This window comes from Lissotriton helveticus (assembly GCF_964261635.1).
Source record: "Lissotriton helveticus chromosome 1_1 unlocalized genomic scaffold, aLisHel1.1 SUPER_1_unloc_2, whole genome shotgun sequence".
NCBI lineage: Eukaryota > Metazoa > Chordata > Amphibia > Caudata > Salamandridae > Lissotriton > Lissotriton helveticus.
This window is the reverse complement of record NW_027611659.1, coordinates 5,852,581-5,880,315: the sequence shown is the minus strand read 5'-3', so window position 1 is coordinate 5,880,315 and position 27,735 is coordinate 5,852,581. Positions and strand designations below refer to the sequence as shown.

Sequence of the window (27,735 nt, the reverse complement as noted above, 5' to 3'; positions counted from 1 at the left end):
GCAGGAGGGAGGTCCATCAACATGTACCAGTGTGTGACCACTAAGAGCACCGGGCTCTGACCCTTGTGGCAGGAGGGAGGTCCATCAACATGTACTAGTGTGTGACCACTAAGAGCACCGGGCTCTGACCCTTGTGGCAGGAGGGAGGTCCATCAACATGTACCAGTGTGTGACCACTAAGAGCACCGGGCTCTGACCCTTGTGGCAAGAAGGAGGTCCATCAACACGTACCAGTGTGTGACCACTTAGAGCACCGGGCTCTGACCCTTGTGGCAAGAGGGAGGTCCATCAACACGTACCAGTGTGTGACCACTAAGAGCACCGGGCTCTGACCCTTGTGGCAAGAGGGAGGTCCATCAACATGTACCAGTGTGTGACCACTAAAAGCACCGGGCTCTGACCCTTGTGGCAAAAGGGAGGTTCATCAACATGTACCAGTGTGTGACCACTAAGAGCACCGGGCTCCGACCCTTGTGGCAGGAGGGAGGTCCATCAACATGTACCAGTGTGTGATCACTAAGAGCACCGGGCTCTGACCCTTGTGGCAGGAGGGAGGTCCATCAACATGTACCAGTGTGTGATCACTAAGAGCACCGGGCTCTGACCCTTGTGGCAGGAGGGAGGTCCATCTACATGTACCAGTGTGTGACCACTAAGAGCACCGGGCCCTGACTCTTGTGGCAGGAGGGAGGTCCATCAACATGTACCAGTGTGTGACCACTAAGAGCACTGGGCTCTGACCCTTGTGGCAAGAGGGAGGTCCATCAACATGTACCAGTGTGTGACCACTAAGAGCACCGGGCTCTGACCCTTGTGGCAGGAGGGAGGTCCATCAACATGTACCAGCGTGTGACCACTAAGAGCACCGGGCTCTGACCCTTGTGGCAGGAGGGAGGTCCATCAACATGTACCAGCGTGTGACCACTAAGAGCACCGGGCTCTGACCCTTGTGGCAAGAGGGAGGTCCATCAACATATACCAGTGTGTGACCACTAAGAGTACCGGGCTCTGACCCTTGTGGCAAGAGGGAGGTCCATCAACATGTACCAGTGTGTGACCACTAAGAGCACTGGGCTCTCACCCTTGTGGCAGGAGGGAGGTCCATCAACATGTACCAGTGTGTGACCACTAAGAGCCCCGGGCTCTGACCCTTGTGGCAGGAGGGAGGTCCATCAACATGCATCAGTGTGTGACCACTAAGAGCACCGGGCTCTGACCCTTGTGGCAGGAGGGAGGTCCATCAACATGTACCAGTGTGTGACCACTAAGAGCACCGGGCTCTGACCCTTGTGGCAAGAGGGAGGTCCTTCAACATGTACCAGTGTGTGACCACTAAGAGCACCGGGCTCCGACCCTTGTGGCAGGAGGGAGGTCCATCAACATGTACCAGTGTGTGACCACTAAGAGCACCGGGCTCCGACCCTTGTGGCAGGAGGGAGGTCCATCAACATGTACCAGTGTGTGACCACTAAGAGCACCGGGCTCTGACCCTTGTGGCAGGAGGGGAGGTCCATCAACATGTATCAGTGTGTGACCCCCTAAGAGCACCGGGCTCTGACCCTTGTGGCAGGAGGGGAGGTCCATCAACATGTACCAGTGTGTGACCACTAAGAGCACCGGGCTTCGACCCTTGTGGCAAGAGGGAGGTCCATCAACATGTACCAGTGTGTGACCACTAAGAGCACCAGGCTCTCACCCTTGTGGCAGGAGGGGAGGTCCATCAACATGTACCAGTGTGTGACCACTAAGAGCACCGGGCTCTGACCCTTGTGGCAAGAGGGAGGTCCATCAACATGTACCAGTGTGTGACCTCTAAGAGCACCGGGCTCTGACCCTTGTAACAGGAGGGAGGTCCATCGACATGTACCAGTGTGTGACCACTAAGAGCACCGGGCTCCGACCCTTGTGGCAGGAGGGAGGTCCATCAACATGTACCAGTGTGTGACCACTAAGAGCACCGGGCTCCGCCCCTTGTGGCAAGAGGGAGGTCCATCAACATGTACAGGGTGTGTCCACTAAGAGCACCGGGCTCTGACCCTAGTGCCTGGAATGAAGCATTCGAAGCCGGGTTACGGCCACCAACATGCCGCAGGATCAGAGGAACTTAAAGCATCATCCGAGGAGCGCCATGGATGACCAGTAACCTTGCCTGCAGCAACGTGACTACCGTTCATCGCTGGTGCTGGCATCTGCTTCAGTCTACTGTGAAGCCGTTGTGCTGAACACTGCTGACTTCTTCTGTATTGTAAACCAGTGGGAACAAGTACAGCTAACCTCGGGACGCCCCAATAAAGCTTTTTTGACATACCTGAGAGTATGTTTTAGCTCACACACTTCCTTATCTGCCCCTCACCACACCCTGCTCACCTACAGGTGTTAGTATACCTCTATTGCTTGACAAAATAAAACATCGCTGAGCTCCTCCCTCGTAGAGCATGGGTTGTAGACCACACTGCAACCAGGTTCCCAGTGCAAGAAGGTTACCCTATGATGAAGCATGCCACCTGCGTGTAGGTGATGGAAACCCCAGCACTCTCCCTCTCAGTTTTTGAAACCCAGACCCAAGGGATCCTATTTTGTGTATTTCTGCTTATGTTAGAGGGGAGTTGTCCGCTGCTGGTCTTTAAACCTCCCCAGACCTTCCTTGTGTGTTGTGTTTGAATTGGCTCCGCCTCATTTCCCTACAGCGCTAGTAGGCTTTGACTTCTAGAAATCCATAGTGGAATATCAAAGACTCGGACTTCTAAGACTAAGACTTTGACTTGTAGTGGGGTTTAATCTGACTGTTTCCTATCGTAAATGGGGAATAACAGCTGCCAAATGAAAGGGAAGAGGGACTCAGGATGATAGAGTGCCACCTTACGAGGGCTGTGTATATTTTTTGTGTATGCCATATTTCACTTTGTGTTCGTATATAAATACTACTTTGTCAAAAAAGGGTGTATCTGGCTGGATATTTATGTATTGGGGTTGCTCTATGTATTTGGAGCCATGCCCATCTGTTTACCTTGCACCCACCTACCACCGGGGAAGCCTTGGCCTGCTTGACCTGCACTACTACTGAGAGTCAAGGGCTGAAGGGGTTCTTGACCCATTGCTCCCAGTTGCTTAGGACCCATAGTAGGTCGGACGCTGGGACATAAGAAGTAAAAGACCTCCGCCACCACGGTTGGGCCCAGTAGCTCGTACTTGCCCTGTGGCGCCTGAAAGGGGTTCTAACATATCTATGTATAAACACTTTTATAACTCTCTCTCTATCAATATTTGTATATTATACCTCACCTAAAGAAAACAAAGGTTATAGGGACGTTATAGTTATGCTCAGATTTCACTGGTGCAAAACAACTGAAATTCAGCAGTTATAGTTACATGAGTTAATTATAACTTCCGCCGCCACGATGCACTACTTATGACCTCACATATTACATCACTCATGACATGGTCAGTGACATCACGGATTACATTTCAACAGACATTAATCAGAACATCATCCAGTGAGTGTGAGTATTTTGTAAACATTTCTGTTTTCATCAGTGATGTCATTTGAGATGTCATCAGTGATGTCACTGACCATGTCATGAATGATGTAATATGTGACATCTTCAGCAGTGGATTGCGGGTGCGCGAAATATAGTTAGTACAACTAACTATATAGGAGCAATTTCAATGGTTTTGTATGAGTGAATTGTCCAGCTAACTCTAACACCCCTAAAACTTATAGTTTTTTGAGTGACTGTCAAAGGTTTTTAAAATGCTAATTCCTAACTATATAAGGCATGAAACCTATGTTTTTTTGGTAAATTTCGATGGTTTTTTAAAAGACAATTTTTAAATGTATTAATTGTTATTTTTTTTATACTGATTTACTATATTTTTGCGGGCAGGTGTTCAGAAGGCAAGCCCCCTTTTTACAACACTCTGCAGCACAGCTCCATGGCGCATACTGGAGATACCTGTTGGACTAGTTCCCTCTAGGGTACCTCTGGATTGAACAGGAATGAATTCCCCCATCTTAAACTGTGCAAACGCGCCCTGTAGAGTGGACATGCCTAGGGGGTCAGTGTGTTTCTACCCTGTCCCCTTTTTGTGTTCTACACGTTTGTTTTTCTGCTTTCTTGTGCCTCGGTCTACCGAGCACAAGATGGCTGCCAACACTTCCTGGTTTGAAGTGTTGAAAGCCAATGAGCATGCAGCTCGTGCTCTGAAAGTTTTAGAACTCAAAAAGGGGGCATTGTAGAAGCACCCTGACTCCCTAGGCTTGCTCAGGGGGTCCCACAGGACCCCCAAGGCAAAAAAAAAATCACTCATGACATCACTGATGACATCTCAAATGACATCACTGATGACATCATCCAGTGAATGTGTGTCTTTCTGAAAAATAAATATTTTTTATACATGTATATCTAAAGGTCGATGGAAGAATAAATGGGTAAGTAAGTATGTAAATGGATGACTTTTTTGTAAAATTGATTGTATAACTGACTGATTAATTGTATGTTAGTTAATACATGGGTTAGTGAGTAATGTTTAAATATGTAAATATCTGTATCAGTCTCACACATTTTTTGAATAAGTGGCTGCATGGGTTAGTGAGTAGCTACATGAATGCCTATATAGGTTATTAGTTGGTTTTTTGAGTATCAGTATGAGTGTCTGAGTGTTTACATGGTTTGGTGGGGGATATTACTTAGCACATAGATGCATTAATGAGTGACTCACTGTTTATATGTGTTTTGAAGACAGCATGTGTGCAGGACTGTATGAGTGGATGAGTGTGTGTATAGGTGTGTTAGTGAGTGAATGACTGTCTCAATACTGTCTTTATGAGTAAGTACATATGTTTTAGACCAGTAATGTCCAGCTAACTATAACATGTTTGAAACCTATGTTTTTTTCAGTGAATTTCAAAGGTTTTTAAAATGCTAATTCCTAACTATAACGTGTGTGAAACCTATGGTTTTTTCAGTGAATTTGCAAGGTTTTTTAAATGCTAATTCCTAACTATAACGTGGCTGAAACCTATGGTTTTTTCAGTGAATTTCAAAGATTTTTAAAATGCTAATTCCTAACTATAACGTGTGTGAAACCTATGGTTTTTTCAGTGAATTTGCAAGGTTTTTTAAATGCTAATTCCTAACTATAACGTGGCTAAAACCTATGTTTTTTTCAGTGAATTTCAATGGTTTTTTAAATGCTAATTCCTAACTATAACGTGCCTGAAACCTATGGTTTTTTCAGTGAATTTCAAAGGTTTTTCAAATGATAATTTTCAAATGTAATAATTGTTATATTTTTTATATTGATTTACTACATTATTATAAATTATTTATTTTTAGATATATTATTTTTTAATTACATTACATATTTTTAATATAAATTTAAAAAAAATGTTTGTACACCTCCCTGCAACGCAGCCCCCTGGCATGTTTGCAGAGGGGGAACTAATTCCCCTTGCATACTGGGGGTCCCTAGGGGCCAACTAGCCCACCTGGAACCTCCAGTATGCGCCAGGGGGCTGCGTTGCAGAAAAGTGTAATGAGGCCACGCCCCTTTTTACACCTCTCTGCAACGCAGCCCCCTGGCACATTTGCAGAGGAGGACCTAACTCCCCTTGCATACTGGGGGTCCCTGGGGGCCAACTAGCCCACCTGGAACCTCCAGTATGCGCCAGGGGGCTGCATTGCAGAAAGGTGTAATGAGGCCACACCCCTTTATACACCTCTCTGCAACGCAGCCCCCGGGCGCGTTTGCAGAGGGGAAACAAATTCCCCTTGCATACTAGGGTTCCCTGGGGGCCAACTAGCCCACCTGGAACCTCCAGTATGCGCCAGGGGGCTGCATTGCAGAGAAGTGTATTGAGGCCACACTCTTTTTTACACCTCTCTGCAACGCAGCCCCGGGCGTGTTTGCAGAGGGGGAAATAATTCCCCTTGCATACTGGGGTCCCTGGGGGCCAACTGGCCCACCTGGAACCTCCAGTATGCGCCAGAGGGCTGCGTTGCAGAAAGGTGTATTGAGGCCACACTCTTTTTACACCTCTCTGCAATGCAGCCCCCGGGCGTGTTTGCAGAGGGGGAACTAATTCCCCTTGCATACTGGGGGTCCCTGGGGGCCAACTGGCCCACCTGGAACCTAAAGTATGCGCCAGGGGGCTGCATTGCAGAAAGGTGTAGAGGCCACACCCTTTTTTACACCTCTCTGCAACGCAGCCCCCTGGCGCGTTTGCAGAGGGGAAACTAATTCCCCTTGCATACTGGGGGTCCCTGTGGGCCAACTAGCCCACCTGGAACCTCCAGTATGCGCCAGTAGGCTGCATTGCTTTGCCCCGGGGGGCAGCGGTCTCAGGGGCAGTGTGGGGGGGGGGGATTGGGGTCCCCCCACACTTCTTTATCACTACGCCCTCGCGATTTGATCCCCCCGGGAGGTTATTTTTAAAAAAACAGGCCGGTTTTTAAAAAAAATTTGAGCCTTTTTTTGTCCTTTTGGGACCACCTGGGCAGGCCTAGGGTGTCATGGTGTGTCTACCCTGCCCCTTTTTTTTCTACAAATTTGTTTTTCTGCTTTCTTGTGCCTCGGTCTACCTAGCACAAGATGGATGCCAACACTTCCTGGTTAGAAGTATTGACAGCCAATTAGCATGCTGCTTTCTCTGGAAGGCATGCTGATTGGCTGCCACTGTCTGTCAACACTCCAAACCAGGAAGTGTTGGCAGCCATCTTGTGCCTCTGTAGAACCAAGGCACAAGAAAGCAGTGAAACAAATATGGAAAACACGCAAAGGGGGCAGGGTAGAAGCACCTTGACCCCCTAGGCCTGCTCAGGGGGTCCCACAAGGACCCCACCCAAATTATTTTTTTTAAATTGCGGGGTGCGCGCACCGTACGCGTACCTTGGCGAGGTACGCGCACGGTGCACGTACCCCGCGATTTTTCACAAAAAAATAATTTTTTGGGGCCTTGGGGGTCCTTGTGGGACCCCCTGAGCAGGCCTAGGGGGTCAGGGTGTTTCTACACTGCCCCCTTTTTGAGTTCTACACGTTTGTTTTTCTGCTTTCTTGTGCCTCAGTCTACCGAGGCACAAGATGGCTGCCAACAATTTCTGTTTTGGAGTGTTGACAGACATTGGCAGCCAATCAGCATGCAGCTCGCGCACGCGAAGGTCCGTGCACGTACGCGTACGGTGCGCGCACGGTACGCGGACCCGTGCGCGTACGGTGCGCGCTTATAGATATATACATTTTTTCAAATTCGATTTTCTCAACAACTACTGGAGGGATTAACACCATTTAAACAAAAGGGTGATCTGCGAATCAGACTCTACCATTTTGCAAAATATGGTGTAATTCCGTTCAGCGGTTCGGGCTGTAGCCGCGTCTAATCGTCCTATGGAAATTAACATGGGGAAAACACGTTTTGGGACCCCCCCTTTTTTCTCGGCCCCCGCTTGACGAATCTTCCCGGGAAGGAGCGGAGCGGGCCATCTTCTTTGAGAAATTCTTGAAGATTCAACAACCGGCGCCAAAGTTATTCCCAATAGAATATTGCGAATTTCCTATGGAAACTAGGTCCTAACTATATAAACCTACTGGCGACCGCCAGTAGGTAATATATATATATATATATATATATATATATACACACACACCACAATAAGACAAGACCGGGACCATGTAGATGCAAGAAATTCTCTATTTATTGCGCCCAAAACACTGGGCATTGATAAGTATATGTGTGTAGATATTTTTAATAGATTTAAATAGTGCAAATTTTGCCCAAGTGCATTAGAGCACTTTACATCAGAAGCAGAGTATGCACCAAAATGACAGATTTTTTAACTCTGTGTTTATGGTTTAAGCGATTTGCCCAGACTCACAGAATGTTGAGCCAAGCCAGGATTCAAACCTAGCTGTCCTGTTTCAAAGTCTACAGAGCTAGCATAAATATATTTACAAATATAGAACAATTTAAAAAGTACCTGCCAAGGTGTGCTCTAAAGGTATTCCTGATGGAGCGACTCCTGATGTAGTTGCTGTTATACAATTACTCCAGATGTTCTTATCTGTGATGTAATGACTGATCACCAAGAAGGCAGGAATATCTGGAGAAAAACAGGGTGAAGAAATTTCACTTTTTGTAAGACAATTCTCAAAAACAAATCTTTTTTTGGAAGGAAACTTCACAGTGCAGGTTATGTTGTGAAGGGTAACTAAATCTGCAGACTGCATACAGTATGAAACTTATAAATAGCAGCTCGGAAAATAGCAGCAATTATTCAGTATTTGACCATTACCAAAGAAATAGCCGCAGCGAGCTGCTGCCTCCCCAGTTGGTGACATAGAGTCTGTAATTCTTGTGACGGGTCTGGTCAGTGGTGATATAGATTCTGTAATTCTTGTGACGGGTCAGTCAGACGTGAAGTGATAGCAGAGTTTCACTAACCTCACAGGAGGAGGGACCTCCACCTCCATTCTGTCCAGGCGGCCCCGCTGTTAGATCAGCGGAACCCCAGCCTGCTGGAACAGCGCACACAAGCCACGGGCGGCGCGCTGCCGCAGACTCTCAGAGCTTCAGTCAGGCTTGATAGTGACCGCTGGCGTTTCTGTAACCTAACGAAATATCAGACTATGAACCTCAAATAACGGTAATACACTCGGCTTTTAAGTACACTGATTTAGAGAAGATAGCTTCAGGCAGAGAGCAGCGTCCAACCAGAACTGCCCTATTTTGCCTCTAGACGATTTTTCAACATGAGGTGTGTTTTGATGGAAACGGGCTTTAGGGTTGAGCAGCCGTATTTACAGATATTTGCAATTCTAAGCCCTTTGCCTCACCCCCTCCCCGGCTAGCCGCCTTTATCGGGTTCGCCTAGGCGGATGAGTCCATCCAGGGCACGATTTCCGGCCGTGAGCGGCCTCGTCTTCCCCTCCGGCCGTGGTGGGCTTTTGCTGTGCCCTGCCCGCGGTGTGGCTTGCATGCGGCGCGGTGATAGCTGCCCCTTTTCGGTGTCGGAGATTTACTGCTACTAGAACTAAAATGTGATTCAGCTACCCGTGTTGCGGCCATTGCCTGTAGGGATGGGGAAGTCGCCCATATTTGCCAAGTGACCTTAAAAGCGGTGTACGTGGGGCAGGTTTACCGTCGGGAGCTTATACCAGTGTTGCCTTCTTGGTAGCCGAAATGTTTAAAGAAGTGATCCAATGTTACTCAATTGTTACTATTGGGATTACACGGGACACGGATGCGGAGACTAGGCGGCGCAAAAGCCAGGACGAGCCCCATTTTCAAGGTTAGGAAACAAGCAGCCTGCCTGCAAAATATGATGTCTCATTCTTAACGGGCAGAAGCATTCACGTCAGTACATCTGGTTTGTAGCGCGAGTTTTAAATTTAGCGCGCGAACTGGGCCTGGACCGCACGCGTGTTATGGCGCTGGGACGGTCGCATAGTGAAGCAACAACAGTCACCCATTTCAAGTTAAGTGGCATGTGGGGGAGAAGTTGTTTGCCTAATTTATATGATACTACGTATCGAGGAAACCTTCAGAGACCCAGGGTTCTGTCTAATTGTCCCAGCGTGTTGCCCGAGCAGTCTGGTCCAACCCCCTTAGCAATACCATTACGGTTACATATGCGTTGAACCACGAACCTGGTAGGTAAGCGGCAACGGTGTCCCGTTGGCGCCAATTTACAGCGGCCTCGCCAGAGGCCACGGGTATCTGGTTAGATGCCCCACACCCTAGAGGGCAGTGGGTTGTGACAGATGCCATGTGATAGTGGATCAACTAAAATAGTTTAAAGGCATTATATAGGGCGTTGCATCCGGAAATAGTGCGGATAAACCTATAGTTATTCAGACGCTTCACCTCTCAGTACATGTCGTTCGGATAGGAAGACCGATAATACCGAATACCAGGGACCTGGCCGCAACATAGGTCATGGCAGTTTGTAACCGAAAGATACCTGCTGTGTACAAGCAGACGACTAGCACGGTTTTAACTCCATAGAAACATGCTGCCGCGCATAAGCCCTTTCCCTGTATGGTTGATTTAGACAACCGCTTAATGCAGCAAAATTGCATTCGTTATCACGGATGGATGGATCGACAGGCGGGGCGCGGAGGTTCTGTAATTGGCATGATAGGCAGTCAGGATTGTGAACACCTGTGGCAGAGTCCCTTGTACAGCGTGCTCTCAGGCATACGGAAGGGGAGTGAGAGGCGGGTTAGAAGCTGACGCAAGAGAGCTGGTTAACAACCCTCATCATGCGCGGAGTGGTGGCCTGAGATCACGATGTTGCACCCCCTGCAAAAAACTGTGCCTAGCATAGAGTTCATCTCGAATGTGTAGTAGCTACCGCCCGATGACCCCCGCCAGCCCCACAAGGTCGCCCCTTGCAGCACAAGAGGTGCCCTTTTTTCCTCGCATAACACCCGTAACCATGATGTGATGGGGAATGGCATGCTGCCGATGACGTTCGGCCACCCAAAGCCAGCATCATCCATTTACCCGTCGTCGCAAGCACAATAGACACGGCACACAGGCTTGGGGACGGTGTGGGGTAAGGGGTGTTGGAACGAACCCAGATAGAAGTATCAGGACAGCTCGGAATCTCGGCGGGACCAGGGGTCCCGTGTAAATTATAAATTTACCACAAATCCGTCCATAATCCCTTAAATGGAAAGGTTGTCGTTTGTGTTCCTTTCTAAGAGTATGCAAGCAAATGACTGACAGTACCACCCTTCCCTCAGCAGCATTTCCCCTTTATCCCTTAACACTACTGTTAAAATCGTTTGGGGGAGAGGTATTCCTCCCTCCTCCACGGCTTGTTATTTGCAGTCCCAGTCCCACCACACATAGGGACGGACAGTGGTGACGGGGAAAAGACATCCTAAAGCTGAGTATTGTTCAGAGGTGATTAGCGAAAATATGGGACAGGAATTTAAAATGGCACTAGTTTTCTTGCTATGCCAACATCATTCTCTTCAGTCTGCTGCTGCCGCCAGCCAGATAATGAAGCTGTGCGAACTGAGGGCCAAACGTGAGCACCTTGAGTAGTGAAGTGCGCGGGTTCCTACACATACAACTAGGTACCATCCATCAGGTTTCCAATCGTTCGGTGGGCCTATGATTAATTAGGTTCGAATACGACCTCACAGCGCTCATGTCTCCCTGCCGGGGGAAACGGTGCAATTAGCTTGCACGTCTTTGCCTCGCATATCTAATCATCCATGCTCTTGGAAGAATAGGCGCCCCTGCCATCGCAATCAATTTTCGTTGTCTTAATATAGCCGTTTGGGTGGGGGCAGGTAGAAGCAGTGCTGGGCACGCAAATAACCTTCCCAGCGAGTTATCGTTCCTCAGCACTTTGACAGGTTGGACTCGGTTCGAGGGCATTTAATAGTTGCAAGAAAGACCTCAAACAGGTGGATTCACCCCTTTCACCTTATCGTGTTTCAGTAACCATGACTGTTTAGCTAATAGTATTCTGGCATTCTACAACTTGTAGATTTGATCATTGATGCACATAAAAAAAATAAAAAAAAAATCCCAGTATTGAACGCGCTAGATAGTTACCCAGGATTGAATAAATATAGCCACACGCGACATTGAGTCACGGGGCAGCAATGCATATTTTGAGTATCAAGGTAAACCATAAATTATTACAAAAATGGTTTGTAACTCTCAGCAGTACAGCCTGCTGGCATTTACGAGATCGGTATTGGACATGATTGTTTGTGTTTTCCCCATTTCTGTGAATACAGTTCAACTTCCAAGTAGAGTCGTCCTACCATAACAGCAAGGGTTTCCATACTATTGAAATAACGAAGATTGTACAGGTAGGCAGGATGAACAACTCACAAGTTCGTTCTTCGCCAAAAGGGTCGAGCATTGCATTGGTGCCTTGAGCTAGTCAGGCCACCTGGTGGCACTGCAGCACAGTTTTACCATTACTAGGCCTGACAGAACACTGCGGTCAGTGTTTTCGGAATTATTGCCTAGGCCAGGTGAGCGGTGAGCCCTCACCGAGGTACAGCAGTAAGAAGCAACTGTGACTTAGCACGTAGAGTAGGGGACGGCGGGTTAAGGCCTGGCTGCTAGATAGGAGTTGGCCTAACGGCTAGGGTGCCGACCTCGGACCTGGGGATCTGGGTTCGAGTCTCGGCCATCATCCTGTGATCCTGGGCAAATCACTTAATCCCCTCGTGCCTAATGAATGTGCATCCCCATGCAAGGTAACTGGTGATATGTAAAGCGCTCTGATACCGATCCGAATCTAGCTCGCGCTATATAAAACTCGGCAAATAAATACAAATAAAATACCAGAAACCAAGACATTATGCTCTGCACCATACCTCAGCAAATTTCTCAGTTTGCATAGTGAGACTGCACCACACAAGGGCTCAGGGCCGCGTCCCTGCCGCGAGCGAGGCGCCACCCGCCTGCGGTCTTCCAGTGAGGTTCATGGTAGATTTGTCATTCTCTTCACTGGGTAGGTGTCTCGTTCTGACGTAAGTATTGGGTGTAACAGTTCGGTTTCGGCAAGCTATGCGGGAAGTTTACCCCGTTAGTACGTGTTACAGATGTGAGGTACAAGACCTGTCGAATCACTCAGTCCCTGGAGTTAGAACTGCTTGCAAGGCGCAACGATGGTTAACGATGGTTAACAACGCTGGCACTCGGGGACTCGGGGACTCAGGCCTGTACAATTCTATGTAATAGTGGCTGCCTCGGTCAGTAGCATAGGTGACCAGCAAACTAGCGGAAATATGGGTCGTCGAAAAATTTGCTATTAGGTCACTTTACAGTAGAATGTATACTAGTAAGTTGAAACAAACACCTCGTCCTTATATCATAGTCCTCGGGCATTGGAACTATGTATGTTTCTGCTGGTAAATAAAATTCAATTTACAGCCAGGGTTCCGATTTGGCACGAAATCTGCTAATGGGCACTTACATGGGGTCTGAAGAGCTGGGACGCTGTTGTTTAAAGCGCCGCAAATGTCGTTGTATTGGATGCACTGATGTGCTTTCGGTCAGAACTAACGGTATAACCTATAACATTTCAAACACAGTTAAAAATCGGGATCTTGTGATCCAATTTCCCATACATGCCTTGATCTAAGCCCTCTAGGTAGGCTTAGGTATCTTTCTTACTCCCTCAGTGACACAGACCTCGCTGCTTCTAGTGGCTGAATTGGCAGGAAGTAAGCATGGCACGAGATGTGTCAGGGTTACTCCTGAGTCTTCTGAGTGTGCAGCCGCCACGAGGAAGGGTTTTGCCGGATCCACAGGTTTTGGGGGTGCCTAACTACGTTGCACTAGTGAAAGGGGCGCATAGCCATGAGCAATAAGCTTGGATTGTGCTGGAGGAGCAACAATGTTCGGGGTATCAACCAGATTAGCTCAGCGATGTAGCGGCAGGAAGCTCCTGTAAATAAGCTCATTGCCATATAGCAATGATACAATCTACAGGAAAACATGCCAGGTGTGACCATTCTTCTTCCGGTAGGACCAGTCACCAATACAGTCACTCCAAATGGTGCTCCACAGGGGGAAAAACTGACATAGAGTGCATGAGTCAAAAAGTAGAAGTATACACAAGAACAAATGTAAGGAAGTAAGCGTGGCACTTGTCCAGGTACCAAAAGCAAACACGAGGAAGGGGTAGCAAACAGTGTGTGTTGAGAAAAGGTGACATACAGGTACGAAGAGTATCAAGAACAAGTAGACAGATAATACTGTTTAAATGGCAGACTCTCTAACCAAGAACGCTATGGGAAGTCACCCCCAAGGTCATGGTAAATAGAACTTGCTAGAAGGATAAGGCCTTCCGCAGATAATAGGAAGAGCAGTATTGTATTGGTAGTGCCCTTAAAGGAGGGGAACATGGAGTTCAGTTGGGAGGCCTGGGATGAGGGGTTCCTGGGTAGAACGGTAAGGGTCGAGTTAGGATGTGAGACTAAATCACACACCCAAAGTGCAATGTACATAGACAATAGGGAGGAAATCAGTGGCACTCCCTATAAATTCCTTAGACCTCCCTGTGCCAATCAGGGTGGAGACACATGTGATAGCAATGCGAATATGTGAACGGCAGTACCATCGGGTTCCTGGGGAAAACGAAGGGACACAGCTTGTCAGCCTGTTCACTCCATATATAAGTGCAGGCACCGTAAGAAATCCAGTTGTCTTTGTCTGCGCCGGTGCTTACTTAAAATATCGAACTAATAGCCCACTTTATCATTTGATAGCATCACGCATCCCAAAGCGGAAGGGTACTATGTTAAAGGTGCACTAAACAGCAACCAAAAGTAGCTAGGTGGGTGGGGGGCTCTGTCATCGATGGGGGCCTCCTCCAGAGCTGTGGCGGAGTACAGGGCGATCTGGAAGCAGATGGACAGTAGGGGTACCTCTGCGGCAGAAGGATACAGTCTAAATACCTCTGCCTGGCACAGTAGGGTGCCCGAGCCAAGAACCTGGAGCCGAGGGGGTTTCATGAAACAGCGTCGGCGCCCCGTTAGTCCTTCGGGCGGTCGGGGGGCCTGAACCGACCGGGGGTGTGCCTCAGCTCCCCGCCCTGACAGGGGGGGCGGGAGTCTAACGAAATAAAGTGATAATGTACTGCACCGTCTGAGCATCGACTCGCCGTGCAAGATGGCTCCTTGGGCATGCAGGTCAGCGAGAGGCTGCCGCATTGGATCGCCTGTAAGATGACCCACCTATCAGTAGCTGTGTTGTACGAAATAAACCTGCATCACTGCTTTCCCACAAATATGTCTCATGGTTTCCTTGGTACGTAAGTGTATGTGCGCAGGGCGGAGTAAGCACTGATGGTGTGGGTACTATGCTATTTGGGCAGGGGCTGACAGACCCTGTGTCTCTGCGTTGCTTGTTCGGGGGCAGAATGTGTGCTTTGGAGCAGCGGCCAGACACAGCTAGAGGGGGGGGGGCATTAGGAGGCAAAGTAACATGAACGTCAATTCACCTAAGTGCAAGGGGCAGCGGGGGAGCATGCGAAGAACACATTTATATTCACTATTCATTTAATGAAGAATTGACAGCAACAAAAACAGAAGAGTGGAGCTGCCCTGGGGTGCCTGGCATTGATGCTGCCACCTCTGAGGCCGGGGGCTGCAAGGGCAGTGCTGGGGGGGCCCAAAGACGGCCATGGAAGGGAGCCCATGAAAGAGCTGCCCTGTCTGGACTCAGTGTGCGCTCCAGGTGACCCCCAGCCCTGCAGGCCTCACCCCCTGAGTGTCCCCGGCCTTCCTCGGTGAGGAGGATGCTTCCCTCCATGGACTCCTGCTCTGGGGGTCCTGGGGGGGTCATCGCATGGAGCAGGCCCCGGGCTTAGAGGGGGCGCTTTGGGCCCCAGGGCAGCTCATATCAGAAAGCAGAGTCATTACCGGGCCCGAGGCGGGGCTCGAGGTGCGTTTCATGTGGCCCCGGATTTTAGTTTCCAAGCCCGCGCCCTTATCCTGATCCCGGGAGCAGAGAGAGGGCTGCAGAGGAGCTTCCGGAAACAAACCGGCTCTGCTGTACTGCGCATGTGCAGAACACGAGACACCTACTGCGCATGTGCCGATCATGAGACACTCCCAAACCATTGCACTGCGCATGCCCAGCACGTTGATACGGCCGGCGTATACCGGACTGCGCGTGCGCAGAATCTCGCGCGACACCGAGCACACCGGAAGCAGGAGCAGTAAATCCGGGTGTGCCTAGAAGTGAGGCAGAGCCGTCCAAGGCGCTGCACAGGCCCGGAGCACGAGGAGCAAGCCTCCCTGTGTGCCCTGGAGGCGCCTCACCGCTCACTGGAGGCTTCAGAGCGCTTTACTCCAGCTCATACCACACCAGGCCAGATGTGTGTTTAAGGCACAGGGGGTTTACTTGATTTGCATCCTGCCCTGGTGTGTTTGCTTCAAAACATTGAAGAGCAGCACTGGCCCAGGATGCAGCTGAGGAGCCTTGGCCCTCAGTGTCTCTCCCACTGACCACGAACAGTCAGACGTGAGGTGATAGCAGAGTTTCACTAACCTCACAGGAGGAGGGACCTCCACCTCCATTCTGTCCAGGCGGCCCCGCTGTTAGATCAGCTGAACCCCAGCCTGCTGGAACAGCGCACAAGCCACAGGCGGCGGCTGCCGCAGACTCTCAGAGCTTCAGTTAGGCTTGACAGTGACAGCTGGCGTTTCTGTAACCTAACGAAATATCAGACTCTATGAACCTCAAATACCGGTAATACACTCGGCTTTTAAGAACACTGATTTGCGTGACAATCATTTCACATGCGGTAATGTTACTTAAAATGCATTAGTGTCACACTGGATGTGTGACACTTGGCAGGGCTGGGTCCACCCCCTAATCCTAAACTCTCCTGCCCGGAGTTTAGATTCCTCTTTTCTGCAATAGATGATAGATTGGGTCCTGCTGGACGTCTGGCGGTTCTAGCATGGCCAGAGGCGGGAGTATTCCTTATACTCTCCAGTTCATGACCTCCATGCGTGATTAGACGGTCTTTCAGCAGCCCCCTCAATGGCCGACCTAGGCACACACTCGGAGTACTTAGCCCATACATACTCTGGCCACAACCCACTCATGCTGCATCTGCACTTGGGGAAGAGGGAAGGCCCTGTTCCCACAGAGCGGCTCTGCCCAAAGCTGCTGCACAACATGGGTCTTCTGTGACTTCCTAAGGGAAGCGATTCATGACTTCTCCCCATGTAACCAAGGCCCTACATAGGTAGCGATAGTCTGAGAATCATTGACGGTCGTGATCCGGGGTTAATGAATGGGAGCAGGCTGGGATACTGTAGAAAGCAGGTGTTAGACCTAGGGGATCCTAGACTACATAGGGTAGCCTGGCACAGTAGTGGACACAGCTAAACTCAAGGCGTTGGTTAAGTGCTTACAAGACCCACTCACAGTAACTCAGTGATTGACCACTAAAATAAAAGACTCAACACCAATTTTGGAAAAATACCAGTACCTTTTATAAAAATAATATGACTCTGTTTCTTATGCAAAATAGGTTTACAATTAGCTTAGCAACATCGCACATATGTTACACCAACCTTAGTATATTTCACACTCTAGGAAGACTAATTCATAGGTACAGTTCCCTTGTAATAAATGATTATCACTCCCACAAAATTACTTCTTCCAGCAGATATCACAGCAAGGAATATTCACTATACAGGTTACACATTTACATTACAGACCTGGCATGTACATTTCATTACCCTTCTGTTCTCAGAGATCTGTTCCAGCACGTCAGTCTCTTACCCCCAACAGCGCTGTTCTCAGAGGTCACAGCCCACTAAAAAGCTAAACAGGAGACAAGAGGTGTTAATACGGCTTCACCTTTTGTTTACTTAGTGGCTACACCGCTCTGATAGTGAATCTAACTCCAGGGGTTTAATGGCTTGTAGAGATCCTGACAGGGAGTTCCAAACTTTAATGTATTTCTCTGGCCCAGTCCCTCAACCACTGGCACAAGTACTTAAACCTAGCGGTTCGTGTCTGGAATCAGCGGCCAGGAGTCAAGTTCCCCCAAGGTCTATTTGGAAGGCCTCAGCGCTTCGTAACCACGTTTGTTTTCCAGTCACCGGGGTTACCGAGTGCCGGCACAGCCGCCTCCCGCTCCCTCACTTCCCGGCTTACTTTTGGGTTGAAGGCGAGCTAGCTGGCATTGCCTGCTTCACGCGGTGTCGGTGGTGTCTTCCAGCAGTCGACGTGGGCGTGAGGAGACAGGGAAGCCTACCCCAGTCCGAGGCGCTCCACCGAGGCGTCCGATGCGGCGCTTCTGCCTCCTTCGATGTTCCCGCTGACTGGGACTCCGCCGCGGCGCACCTCTGGTGACGCGGCCGGCCCTTCCTGACTCCGCCTTGCGCCCGCCTCCTCCGACGCGCGGGGTGCTTCTTACCGGTTCCGGCTTGGCGCACCTCTTCTGACGCGACGGCGTCCTTCTCCGCTTCACAGGCGATCAGCTGGGCTCTCCACACACGCCTCGCAGGCGATCAGCTGGGCTCCGCCTCACTTCCAGTGACGTTTCCCTCAATCCTCTCACGGACAACTGGTCCCTGCAAACGCATGTGGGACAGGCTTGGCTGACGGCGCTTTGAGCAGGTATGCACCACAGCTGATTCCGCTTGGCTGCAATAACGAGGGTCTTCTCCCAACACGACCCGGTTCTTCAAACTGAATACAAAGTCTCTGGTCACACTTTATGGCTGGTGTGACAGTGGGGTTCGGTCAGCCTGAAAGGGGGCACTTCCCAACACGCGACAGCCGGCCCACAGGTCGATCTGGTCACCTCTGGTGCGCAATCCTCCTCCACAAGTCGCCTCTCTCCTCACTGGTCACTCCTGACTACTACTACTACTCCAAAATGGCTGCTGGTCACTGGCCTTTTATAGGGTGGCCTGAGACCTGCAGAAGTCACTGGATGCTTCTAGAAAGTTCCTCATGTTAGCCTATAGGCCTGTTCTCCAGTAGTGTCCGTTATGGCAGTTGGTGGACACCATTTTAGGTTTCTGGGTGTCCCTAGATTTTCAAGGGGCATAACTAGGCCTCACAGGTTATGAGGGAAAAATGGCGTCATAACCAAGGAACACCTAGCCCCCTGACAGCACTGAAAAATCCTGGTGGACATGTATAAAAAATAAAAACAGAAACTCTGGGAGGCTAAGGGGGACAAAAAATAAATAATGTTGGTTAGAGTATCCCCAGATGCAGACAGGTCTAATACGCGTCCCCCCCAGCTGAAAGTGGGGAGAGCTACCCAATCCCTTGGGAGTTCTCATCACTAAGGCGGAAATACCTGGATAGACCGTCTGCATTGGCATGGTCCGATCCAGGCCGGTGTTCCACCCTAAAGTCCATTCCCTGTAGGGAGATGGACCACCTTAACAACTTGGGATTCTCCCCCTTCATTTGCATTAGCCAACGAAGGGGGCGGTGGTCAGTCTGAACCAGGAAGTGCGAGCCAAACAAGTATGGCCGCAGCTTCTTCAGTGCCCAAACCACCGCAAAGGCTTCTCGCTCAATTGTACTCCACCTCCTCTCCCGGGGGAGTAGTCTCCTAGACAGGAAGACCACGGGTTGATCCAAGCCCTCATCATTTAGCTGCGATAACACTGCCCCAATGCCATGTTCTGACGCATCTGTTTGGACAATGAATTCTCTAGCAAAATCAGGGGCCTTGAGAATGGGAGCGGAACACAATGCTTGCTTCAAGGTCATGAAGGCTCGCTGGCAAGCCTCTGTCCAGACTACCCGTCGGGGTTGTTTCTTGGAAGTAAGTTCAGTGAGGGGTGCCACGATGGTGCCATACCCCTTCACGAAGCGACGGTAGTATCCAGTGAGGCCCAGGAAGGCTCGGACCTCAGTTTGAGTCTTGGGGGGCTCCCAGGCTATGATAGCCTCAAACTTTGCCTGGAGGGGCTGCACCGACCCTTTGCCCACCAAGTGGCCTAGGTACACCACCGACCCCTGCCCAATCTGACACTTGCTGGCCTTGATTGTCAAGCCAGCCTGTTGCAGGGCATGAAGAACAGCTTGCAAGTGCTGCAAATGGTCCTCCCAGCTGCTACTGAAGACAGCAATGTCGTCCAGGTAAGCAGCAGAAAAAGCTTCCATACCAGAAAGGACCCTGTTCACCAGCCGCTGAAAAGTGGCAGGGGCGTTCTTGAGCCCAAAGGGCATCACACGAAATTGGTAGTGTCCCTGAGGTGTAGAGAAGGCTGACCTTTCCTTCGCCCCCTCGGTAAGGGAAATCTGCCAGTACCCTGAAGTTAGGTCAAAGGTACTTAAGTATTGGGCAGCTCCCAGCCGGTCGATAAGCTCATCCGCCCGTGGGATGGGATGTGCATCAGTCTTGGTTACTGAATTTAAGCCTCGGTAGTCCACACAGAATCTCAATTCGGGTGTGGTGCCTGGTGGGGCAGCTTTTGGTACCAAAACCACCGGGCTAGACCAAGGGCTACTAGAAGGTTCAATCACTCCTAGCTCCAGCATCTTGGTGACTTCACTTTTGATGCTGGCCTTCACCTTGTCTGACAGCCGGTAGATCTTAGACTTCACAGGTGGGCTGTCTCCTGTGTCCACGTCATGGGTACACAGGTGGGTCCTACCCGGGACAAGGGAGAACAGAGAAGAAAATTGCTCCAGAATCTGGCGGCAATCACTCTGCTGTTCAGGAGTCAGGGATGGCGAGAGAATCACTCCCTCCACCGACCCATCCTTTTCTTGGGACGAGAGGAGATCAGGGAGAGGTTCGCTTTCCTCTTCCTCTGCTCCATCGGTCACCATCATTAAGACAACCTCGGGCCTCTCATGATGTGGCTTGAGGCGATTGGCATGCAGCACCCTGTGGGGCTGCCTCGGGGTCTTAAGATCCACCAGGTAGGTGGATTTACCCTTTTTCTCCAATACCTCAAAGGGGCCTGTCCAACGGTCCTGGAGGGCATTTAGCTCTCCAGGTTCCATCACCCACACTTTTTGTCCAGGCTCCAGTTCCACCGGGTGAGCGTTGTGGTCATACCACTCCTTCATAACTGCTTGGCTGGCCTCCAAGTTGTCTGAAGCTTGCTTCCACAACTTAGCCATTTGGCTCCGGAAGGCCAGCATGTAGCTCACCACGTCCTGGGGAAGTTTCCTGGGAGTCTGTTCCCATCCAGCTTTCACCAGGCTGAGAGGTCCCCGTACAGGGTGCCCGTACAAAAGTTCGAAGGGGCTGAAGCCCACTCCCTTCTGTGGCACTTCCCTGTAGGAAAACAAGAGACAGGGTAGGAGGACGTCCCATTTCCTCCGCAGGCTCTCAGGTAGACTCCTTATCATACCTTTCAAGGTTTTGTTAAACCTTTCCACAAGACCATTGGTTTGTGGGTGGTAAGGAGTGGTAAACCGATAGGTAACGCCGCACTCCTTCCACATAGCCCGCATGTATGCTGAAAGGAAGTTAGTCCCCCTGTCGGACACAACCTCCTTGGGGAAACCCACTCGGGTGAAGATCCCCATCAGGGCCCTTGCCACTGCAGGTGCAGTGATGGTCCTCAAAGGTATTGCCTCTGGGTACCGGGTGGCATGATCCACTAAAACCAGGATGAACCGGTGACCAGCTGAAGTTGGTGGATCCAATGGCCCTACAATGTCGATGCCCACCCTCTCAAAGGGGGTGCTAACGACAGGTAGTGGTTCCAGGGGAGCTTTTAGCTTCACCCCTGTTTTCCCACTGGCTTGGCAAGACACACACGTCCGACAATATGTATCAGACGCCACTTTCATTCGAGGCCAGTAGAAGTGGGGGACAAGCCGGGCAAAGGTCTTGTCCTGTCCTAGGTGTCCTGCCAATGGTATCTCATGAGCCAGTTCCAAAAGAAAGGCTCTAAAGCATTGAGGGACCACCAAGGCCCTGGATGAACCATGTCCGGGTGCCTTGGGCTCACTGTAGAGGAGTCCATCCTCCCAGTAAATCTGGTAGCTCCCTACAATGTTCCCTGCTGCCTGGGCTTTGGCCTGCTGCCGCAGCCCCTCGAGAGTAGGACACTCCTTCTGAGCTTTGCAGAACTCTTCCCGGGAAGGACCTCCCTCCACATGCCATTCAGTAGGGATGGGTAGGTTCTCCAGGGAAGCAACATTCTCCCCTGTGGACTCCAGATCCACCTCCGCAGGTGGCCCGTCTGTCTCACGAGGTGAAGATGTCGAGGCAGGGTCCTCCAGCCTCCTGTCCTTCTCCTCTCTGGCAGCCGGCTGGGCCATTGTTCCAGGCTCCAGCGTAAGTGAACTCCCCCTTCGGGCAGTCGCGGACCTTGTGCTGACACAAGTCCAGTCAGGGGGTCCCAGCATCTCAGAGTGAGTCTGGTACTCCACCCTCCTCCAAGCATTGTGCTCCATATCATTCCCTAACAGGCAGTCAACAGGCACGGCAGGGCTTACGGCAACTCGAAGTGGACCTGCAACCCCTCCCCACTCAAAGGGAACCTCGGCCACAGGGTATTGGCCCAATCTGCCGTCAGCCATCACGGCGGGATGGAGTACATCTGGGATGACCTGCTCTGGAGACACCAGCTGACTCCTTACCATAGTCATACTGGCTCCTGTGTCTCTCAGAGCCTCCCCTCTACGGCCGTTGATGGTGACCCACTGCTCATACTTAGTAGTATTAGAGGGCAGTTGGGTCTTTGGAACCATCTCCTTATCTCCCAGGGACACTAAAGTGACACCCGCCCGCTCCCCTCCGTTACCCAAAGGCATCTCCTCCCCGAGCACTACACTAGTTATTCCCGGGGTTTTTCCTCCAGTGGGAGGGGGTGGTCTTTTTGGGCATCTCACATCTCCTTTATAGTGTCCCACACCACCACACTCAAAACAATGAACAACCCTTGGCTGCTGGCTTGGGCCAGGATTAGGGTTGCGAGGGGGGTTACTCTTAGGGATGAATCCTCTGCCCCTTCCTTGTGAAGTATTTTGTGGACCTTTTGAGAACTCCCTCCTATTATCCCCGCCCTCTTTCTTCTGGGGGGTGCCCTGTCCAGACTTCTGGGAATCCCCTTAAGTCCCCCTAGATGACACCCGGGTACTAACCCAGATGTCCGCCTCCTCAGCAAGCTTCCTGGGGCTGGTCAGCTTGCTGTCCACCAGATGCTGTCGTAGCTCGGGAAGACATTTCTCGAGTAGGTGTTCCTTGAGTATGAGGTCATATAAACCTTCATAGTCCCCTACCTCGCTGCCTTTCACCCAACCCTCTAAGGCCTTTCGGGCATAGTCCAAAAAGTCCACCCAGTTCTGCGTGCCCAGTTTGTGGCTTCCCCGGAACTTCTGCCTATACTTCTCAGGGGTTAGCCCAAACTTCCTTATCAGCGCCACCTTCATGGCAGGGTAGTAGGTTTGCTCACTCTGCTCCAGGGCCAATAAGGTATCCCTGCCAGCAGGTGGCATGTATTTGTATAACCCACCCCCCCAGTGGGCCTCCAAGATCCCATGGGCCCTCAATGAGACCTCATAGGCGGCTAGCCATTTTGCAATATCATCACCTGGTACATAGGTTGCCATGACATCTTTGGGTAAATAGGGTCTGGGTTCTCTGGTGTTCACCTTGGTTTCGCTGCCACCATTTGGAGTGATGTTAGGGGCCTGGAATTCGAGCTCTCGTAGCTTGAACTCGTGTTCCAACCTCCTCCGCTCCCTCCTTTCTTCCAACTCCATCTTTGCTATTTCCCATCTTAACAGTCTTTCCTCTCTCCTGTCAGCTAACTCGGTTTCTGACAACCCTCTCGATGACACACTGCTGCCCTCCCTTGAGGTTGCCTTGGGGCTGATTGACATCTCACCCACCCCCGGGGGACATTCCGCAGTCCTATCAATGACAGTACCTCTGTCCGATTCCTCCTCCTCTACCGTTCCCTCCGTGTGCGCTTCCACCCAGGCTCGCAGACTAGTACGGAGCTCTTCTCTTTTGGCCCCTCGCCTAATGAACACTCCCCTTTCCTGACAGAAATCCTTGAGCTGTGCCACAGTATAGGTCTCCAGCTCTGACATTTCGAATTCCATCTTGACAGTGAAGAGTGTGGACAGCCACCCCAAAGTAAGTTACAAGGATAGGAAACTCTGAGGGTCACCTCCACCCACCACCAGGAGTAAATTTAGAAAAAACAAAATTCAGATTAGGAAGGCCGCAGGGAGAAAACTCCAGGTGTAGTCCCGTGGTAAGCACTGCGTTACTACTAAGTGAGTGTAAGCACAAATCCGCAATCCCACCGCTGAAACACCAATTATGTTAGACCTAGGGGATCCTAGACTACATAGGGTAGCCTGGCACAGTAGTGGACACAGCTAAACTCAAGGCGTTGGTTAAGTGCTTACAAGACCCACTCACAGTAACTCAGTGATTGACCACTAAAATAAAAGACTCAACACCAATTTTTGAAAAATACCAGTACCTTTTATAAAAATAATATGACTCTGTTTCTTATGCAAAATAGGTTTACAATTAGCTTAGCAACATCGCACATATGTTACACCAACCTTAGTATATTTCACACTCTAGGAAGACTAATTCATAGGTACAGTTCCCTTGTAATAAATGATTATCACTCCCACAAAATTACTTCTTCCAGCAGATATCACAGCAAGGAATATTCACTATACAGGTTACACATTTACATTACAGACCTGGCATGTACATTTCATTACCCTTCTGTTCTCAGAGATCTGTTCCAGCACGTCAGTCTCTTACCCCCAACAGCGCTGTTCTCAGAGGTCACAGCCCACTAAAAAGCTAAACAGGAGACAAGAGGTGTTAATACGGCTTCCCCTTTTGTTTACTTAGTGGCTACACCGCTCTGATAGTGAATCTAACTCCAGGGGTTTAATGGCTTGTAGAGATCCTGACAGGGAGTTCCAAACTTTAATGTATTTCTCTGGCCCAGTCCCTCAACCACTGGCACAAGTACTTAAACCTAGCGGTTCGTGTCTGGAATCAGCGGCCAGGAGTCAAGTTCCCCCAAGGTCTATTTGGAAGGCCTCAGCGCTTCGTAACCACGTTTGTTTTCCAGTCACCGGGGTTACCGAGTGCCGGCACAGCCGCCTCCCGCTCCCTCACTTCCCGGCTTACTTTTGGGTTGAAGGCGAGCTAGCTGGCGTTGCCTGCTTCACGCGGTGTCGGTGGTGTCTTCCAGCAGTCGACGTGGGCGTGAGGAGACAGGGAAGCCTACCCCAGTCCGAGGCGCTCCACCGAGGCGTCCGATGAGGCGCTTCTGCCTCCTTCGATGTTCCCGCTGACTGGGACTCCGCCGCGGCGCCCCTCTGGTGACGCGGCCGGCCCTTCCTGACTCCGCCTTGCGCCCGCCTCCTCCGACGCGCGGGGTGCTTCTTACCGGTTCCGGCTTGGCGCACCTCTTCTGACGCGACGGCGTCCTTCTCCGCTTCACAGGCGATCAGCTGGGCTCTCCACACACGCCTCGCAGGTGATCAGCTGGGCTCCGCCTCACTTCCAGTGACGTTTCCCTCAATCCTCTCACGGACAACTGGTCCCTGCAAACGCATGTGGGACAGGCTTGGCTGACGGCGCTTTGAGCAGGTATGCACCACAGCTGATTCCGCTTGGCTGCAATAATGAGGGTCTTCTCCCAACACGACCCGGTTCTTCAAACTGAATACAAAGTCTCTGGTCACACTTTATGGCTGGTGTGACAGTGGGGTTCGGTCAGCCTGAAAGGGGGCACTTCCCAACACGCGACAGCCGGCCCACAGGTCGATCTGGTCACCTCTGGTGCGCAATCCTCCTCCACAAGTCGCCTCTCTCCTCACTGGTCACTCCTGACTACTACTACTACTCCAAAATGGCTGCTGGTCACTGGCCTTTTATAGGGTGGCCTGAGACCTGCAGAAGTCACTGGATGCTTCTAGAAAGTTCCTCATGTTAGCCTATAGGCCTGTTCTCCAGTAGTGTCCGTTATGGCAGTTGGTGGACACCATTTTAGGTTTCTGGGTGTCCCTAGATTTTCAAGGGGCATAACTAGGCCTCACAGGTTATGAGGGAAAAATGGCGTCATAACCAAGGAACACCTAGCCCCCTGACAGCACTGAAAAATCCTGGTGGACATGTATAAAAAATAAAAACAGAAACTCTGGGAGGCTAAGGGAGACAAAAAATAAATAATGTTGGTTAGAGTATCCCCAGATGCAGACAGGTCTAACAGCAGGTATATAGTGCACTAAAAGAAGTACACTGTGCAGAGAGTCCAGTGAGTCCCAGATTGGTACACAGAGGCAAAAGCCGATAACACTAACACTCTATTTGTGGTATTGTGGGGGAGCAGCTAGGCTTATCAGAAGGTAGTGCTAAGAATTTGCTGTACTCACAAAGGCAATAAATGACACACACACTCAAGAATAAATCCATGATCAATTTCCAAAATAACATCGATTTTAGTGTCATTTATAAGACCAAGAACTTTGTTATAAAGTAAGTACTTTTTAAAATATGAATTTTCAAAGTTTGCAAAATCAATCACCATTACGCACCATTGAAGTGAACAGGAGAAACTAGAAAAATTAAAATAAAATCATATAGTTGGATCTCAAGGTTCACTTTCTTATATTAGATAAGTAGCAAGGCCCAGCCCAATGTTACACCAGCGTATTTTCGGTAGGTTTCCAGATTTGGCTGGAAGCAGAGTGCTGGTAGCTGGTGCACTACGAAGAAGGGGAGCATCTGAAAACACACTCCACAAAGAGACTTACAGGTAAGTCCGGGGGGTCCCACTCAAGGGATCAAGTTGCAAGGGCCTCAGAACCACAGGAGCATAGCTACTTCTCTGGGCGGGCTGGGTGCAGAATAGATAGGTCATGATGGGGGCTCGTGTCAAGATGTCCTTGTGGTCAGGCGCAGCCGATTTTGGGACAGTGGGTCTCATGCATCTTGATGTCCCTCAATAGGTGCTTGCTTCATGGGCAGTTGGAGTCTGGATTGGACTCTTCGTCCCGATGATTGCTGCAGAGGGTCCGGTACCCCAGGTTTTGGTGTGGCACGGCTCCGGTAAGTACTGATGTCTCAAAGCTTGGTGGGAAAACAGATCTGACCCTCCAGAGCTGGTGTACCACTTTTGGTTCAGATGCTGCATTGGAGTCGCCAGCGAGCAGCAAGTAGGTACAACTGGATTCTGCAGTTTAGTGCCTACAGCTGCAGGGGAACGGTACCGCCTGTCAGGCTCTTCCTTCCAGAATCCTCAGAGTGGTATTGATGCTCTATGGGGGCTCACCTCTCAATAATCCCAAGTCTGAGATACTCACAGACTGTTGGAATCATCAAACGGGGGAAGGAAAGGGTAGGAACAGCTGGGAGAGAGATCTGAGGATGACACAGGAAACACGATGAGGAATTATACTTCAATAGTCCTACACAGTATTAATAAGATATGTTTCCTTATTCCAATTGTATTACATCTCACACCCTACCTGAATTAATAAAGAAGTTAGGGAGCGATGCCAGGAGAGAGCAGGATGATTACATGTTCCTCAACCTGAAACTATTGGAAAGAAAACAGAGAGCATACAATGTAAACACTTCTATCTAATCGATACCTATTTTTAGTATGCTTAAAATAAAACCCATGAATCCCCTACCCATAGGTACAGGCAGTTTTGGCCATGAGTGAACAGCACTGAGAACCGCACCCCCTTCGTTGAACTCTCTGTTCTGGAAATATATAGAAAACAAAGAACAACCAATAGCAAAGGTAAAAAAAGTTGGGCCAACTTCCTTCACAGTCTTGCAAAATGCCCGGCATAGAAATAAGCCCAGGTACGTTGAGACTCCACTATATCCTGGGCATGAAGAAAACGTAACACAAAGTACCAGTGTGACCCTTCCGTTTGGTAAACCAATAGTCCAAAAGAAAGTCTAGGCAAGTTCTTGAACCAGATATCAAGAACCTGATCCTGATTGAAACGGGACTGGTTTCTGCAAGCAGGATCTAGAACTGGCCAAATAATGCCCCCAAAAGACTGTAAGCGATCCTCTACAAGGGACCGTATCATGCCGGTCCCCGCCAACAAAGGAAAGCATATCCGCCAGGTAATCCCTGCTTCCGGTAGCCTCCTCTGCAAGAGCCTAAAACAGCCGGACTCGTCCAACAGAGTAGGAGAAGCAGGGGAGAATGACGAGGCACGAAACACTCTGCTTCTCACTCAGGAGAAATGCGGTACCACAATGTGTGCAAAATGCACTCTTATCA

The 27,735-nt window shown here is 50.1% G+C and overlaps 1 protein-coding gene across 1 annotated transcript in view; it reads right to left on the bottom strand.

Moving 5' to 3' along the window:
• LOC144805719 (uncharacterized) overlaps nucleotides 1–27,735 on the bottom strand; it is a 126,416-nt gene that overhangs the window by 44,725 nt on the left and 53,956 nt on the right. Inside the window, exon 2 of the mRNA XM_078672217.1 lies at nucleotides 7,974–8,096. The gene's annotated coding sequence lies outside the window, so the exon portion shown is untranslated. The remainder of the gene's footprint in view (nucleotides 1–7,973; nucleotides 8,097–27,735) is intronic.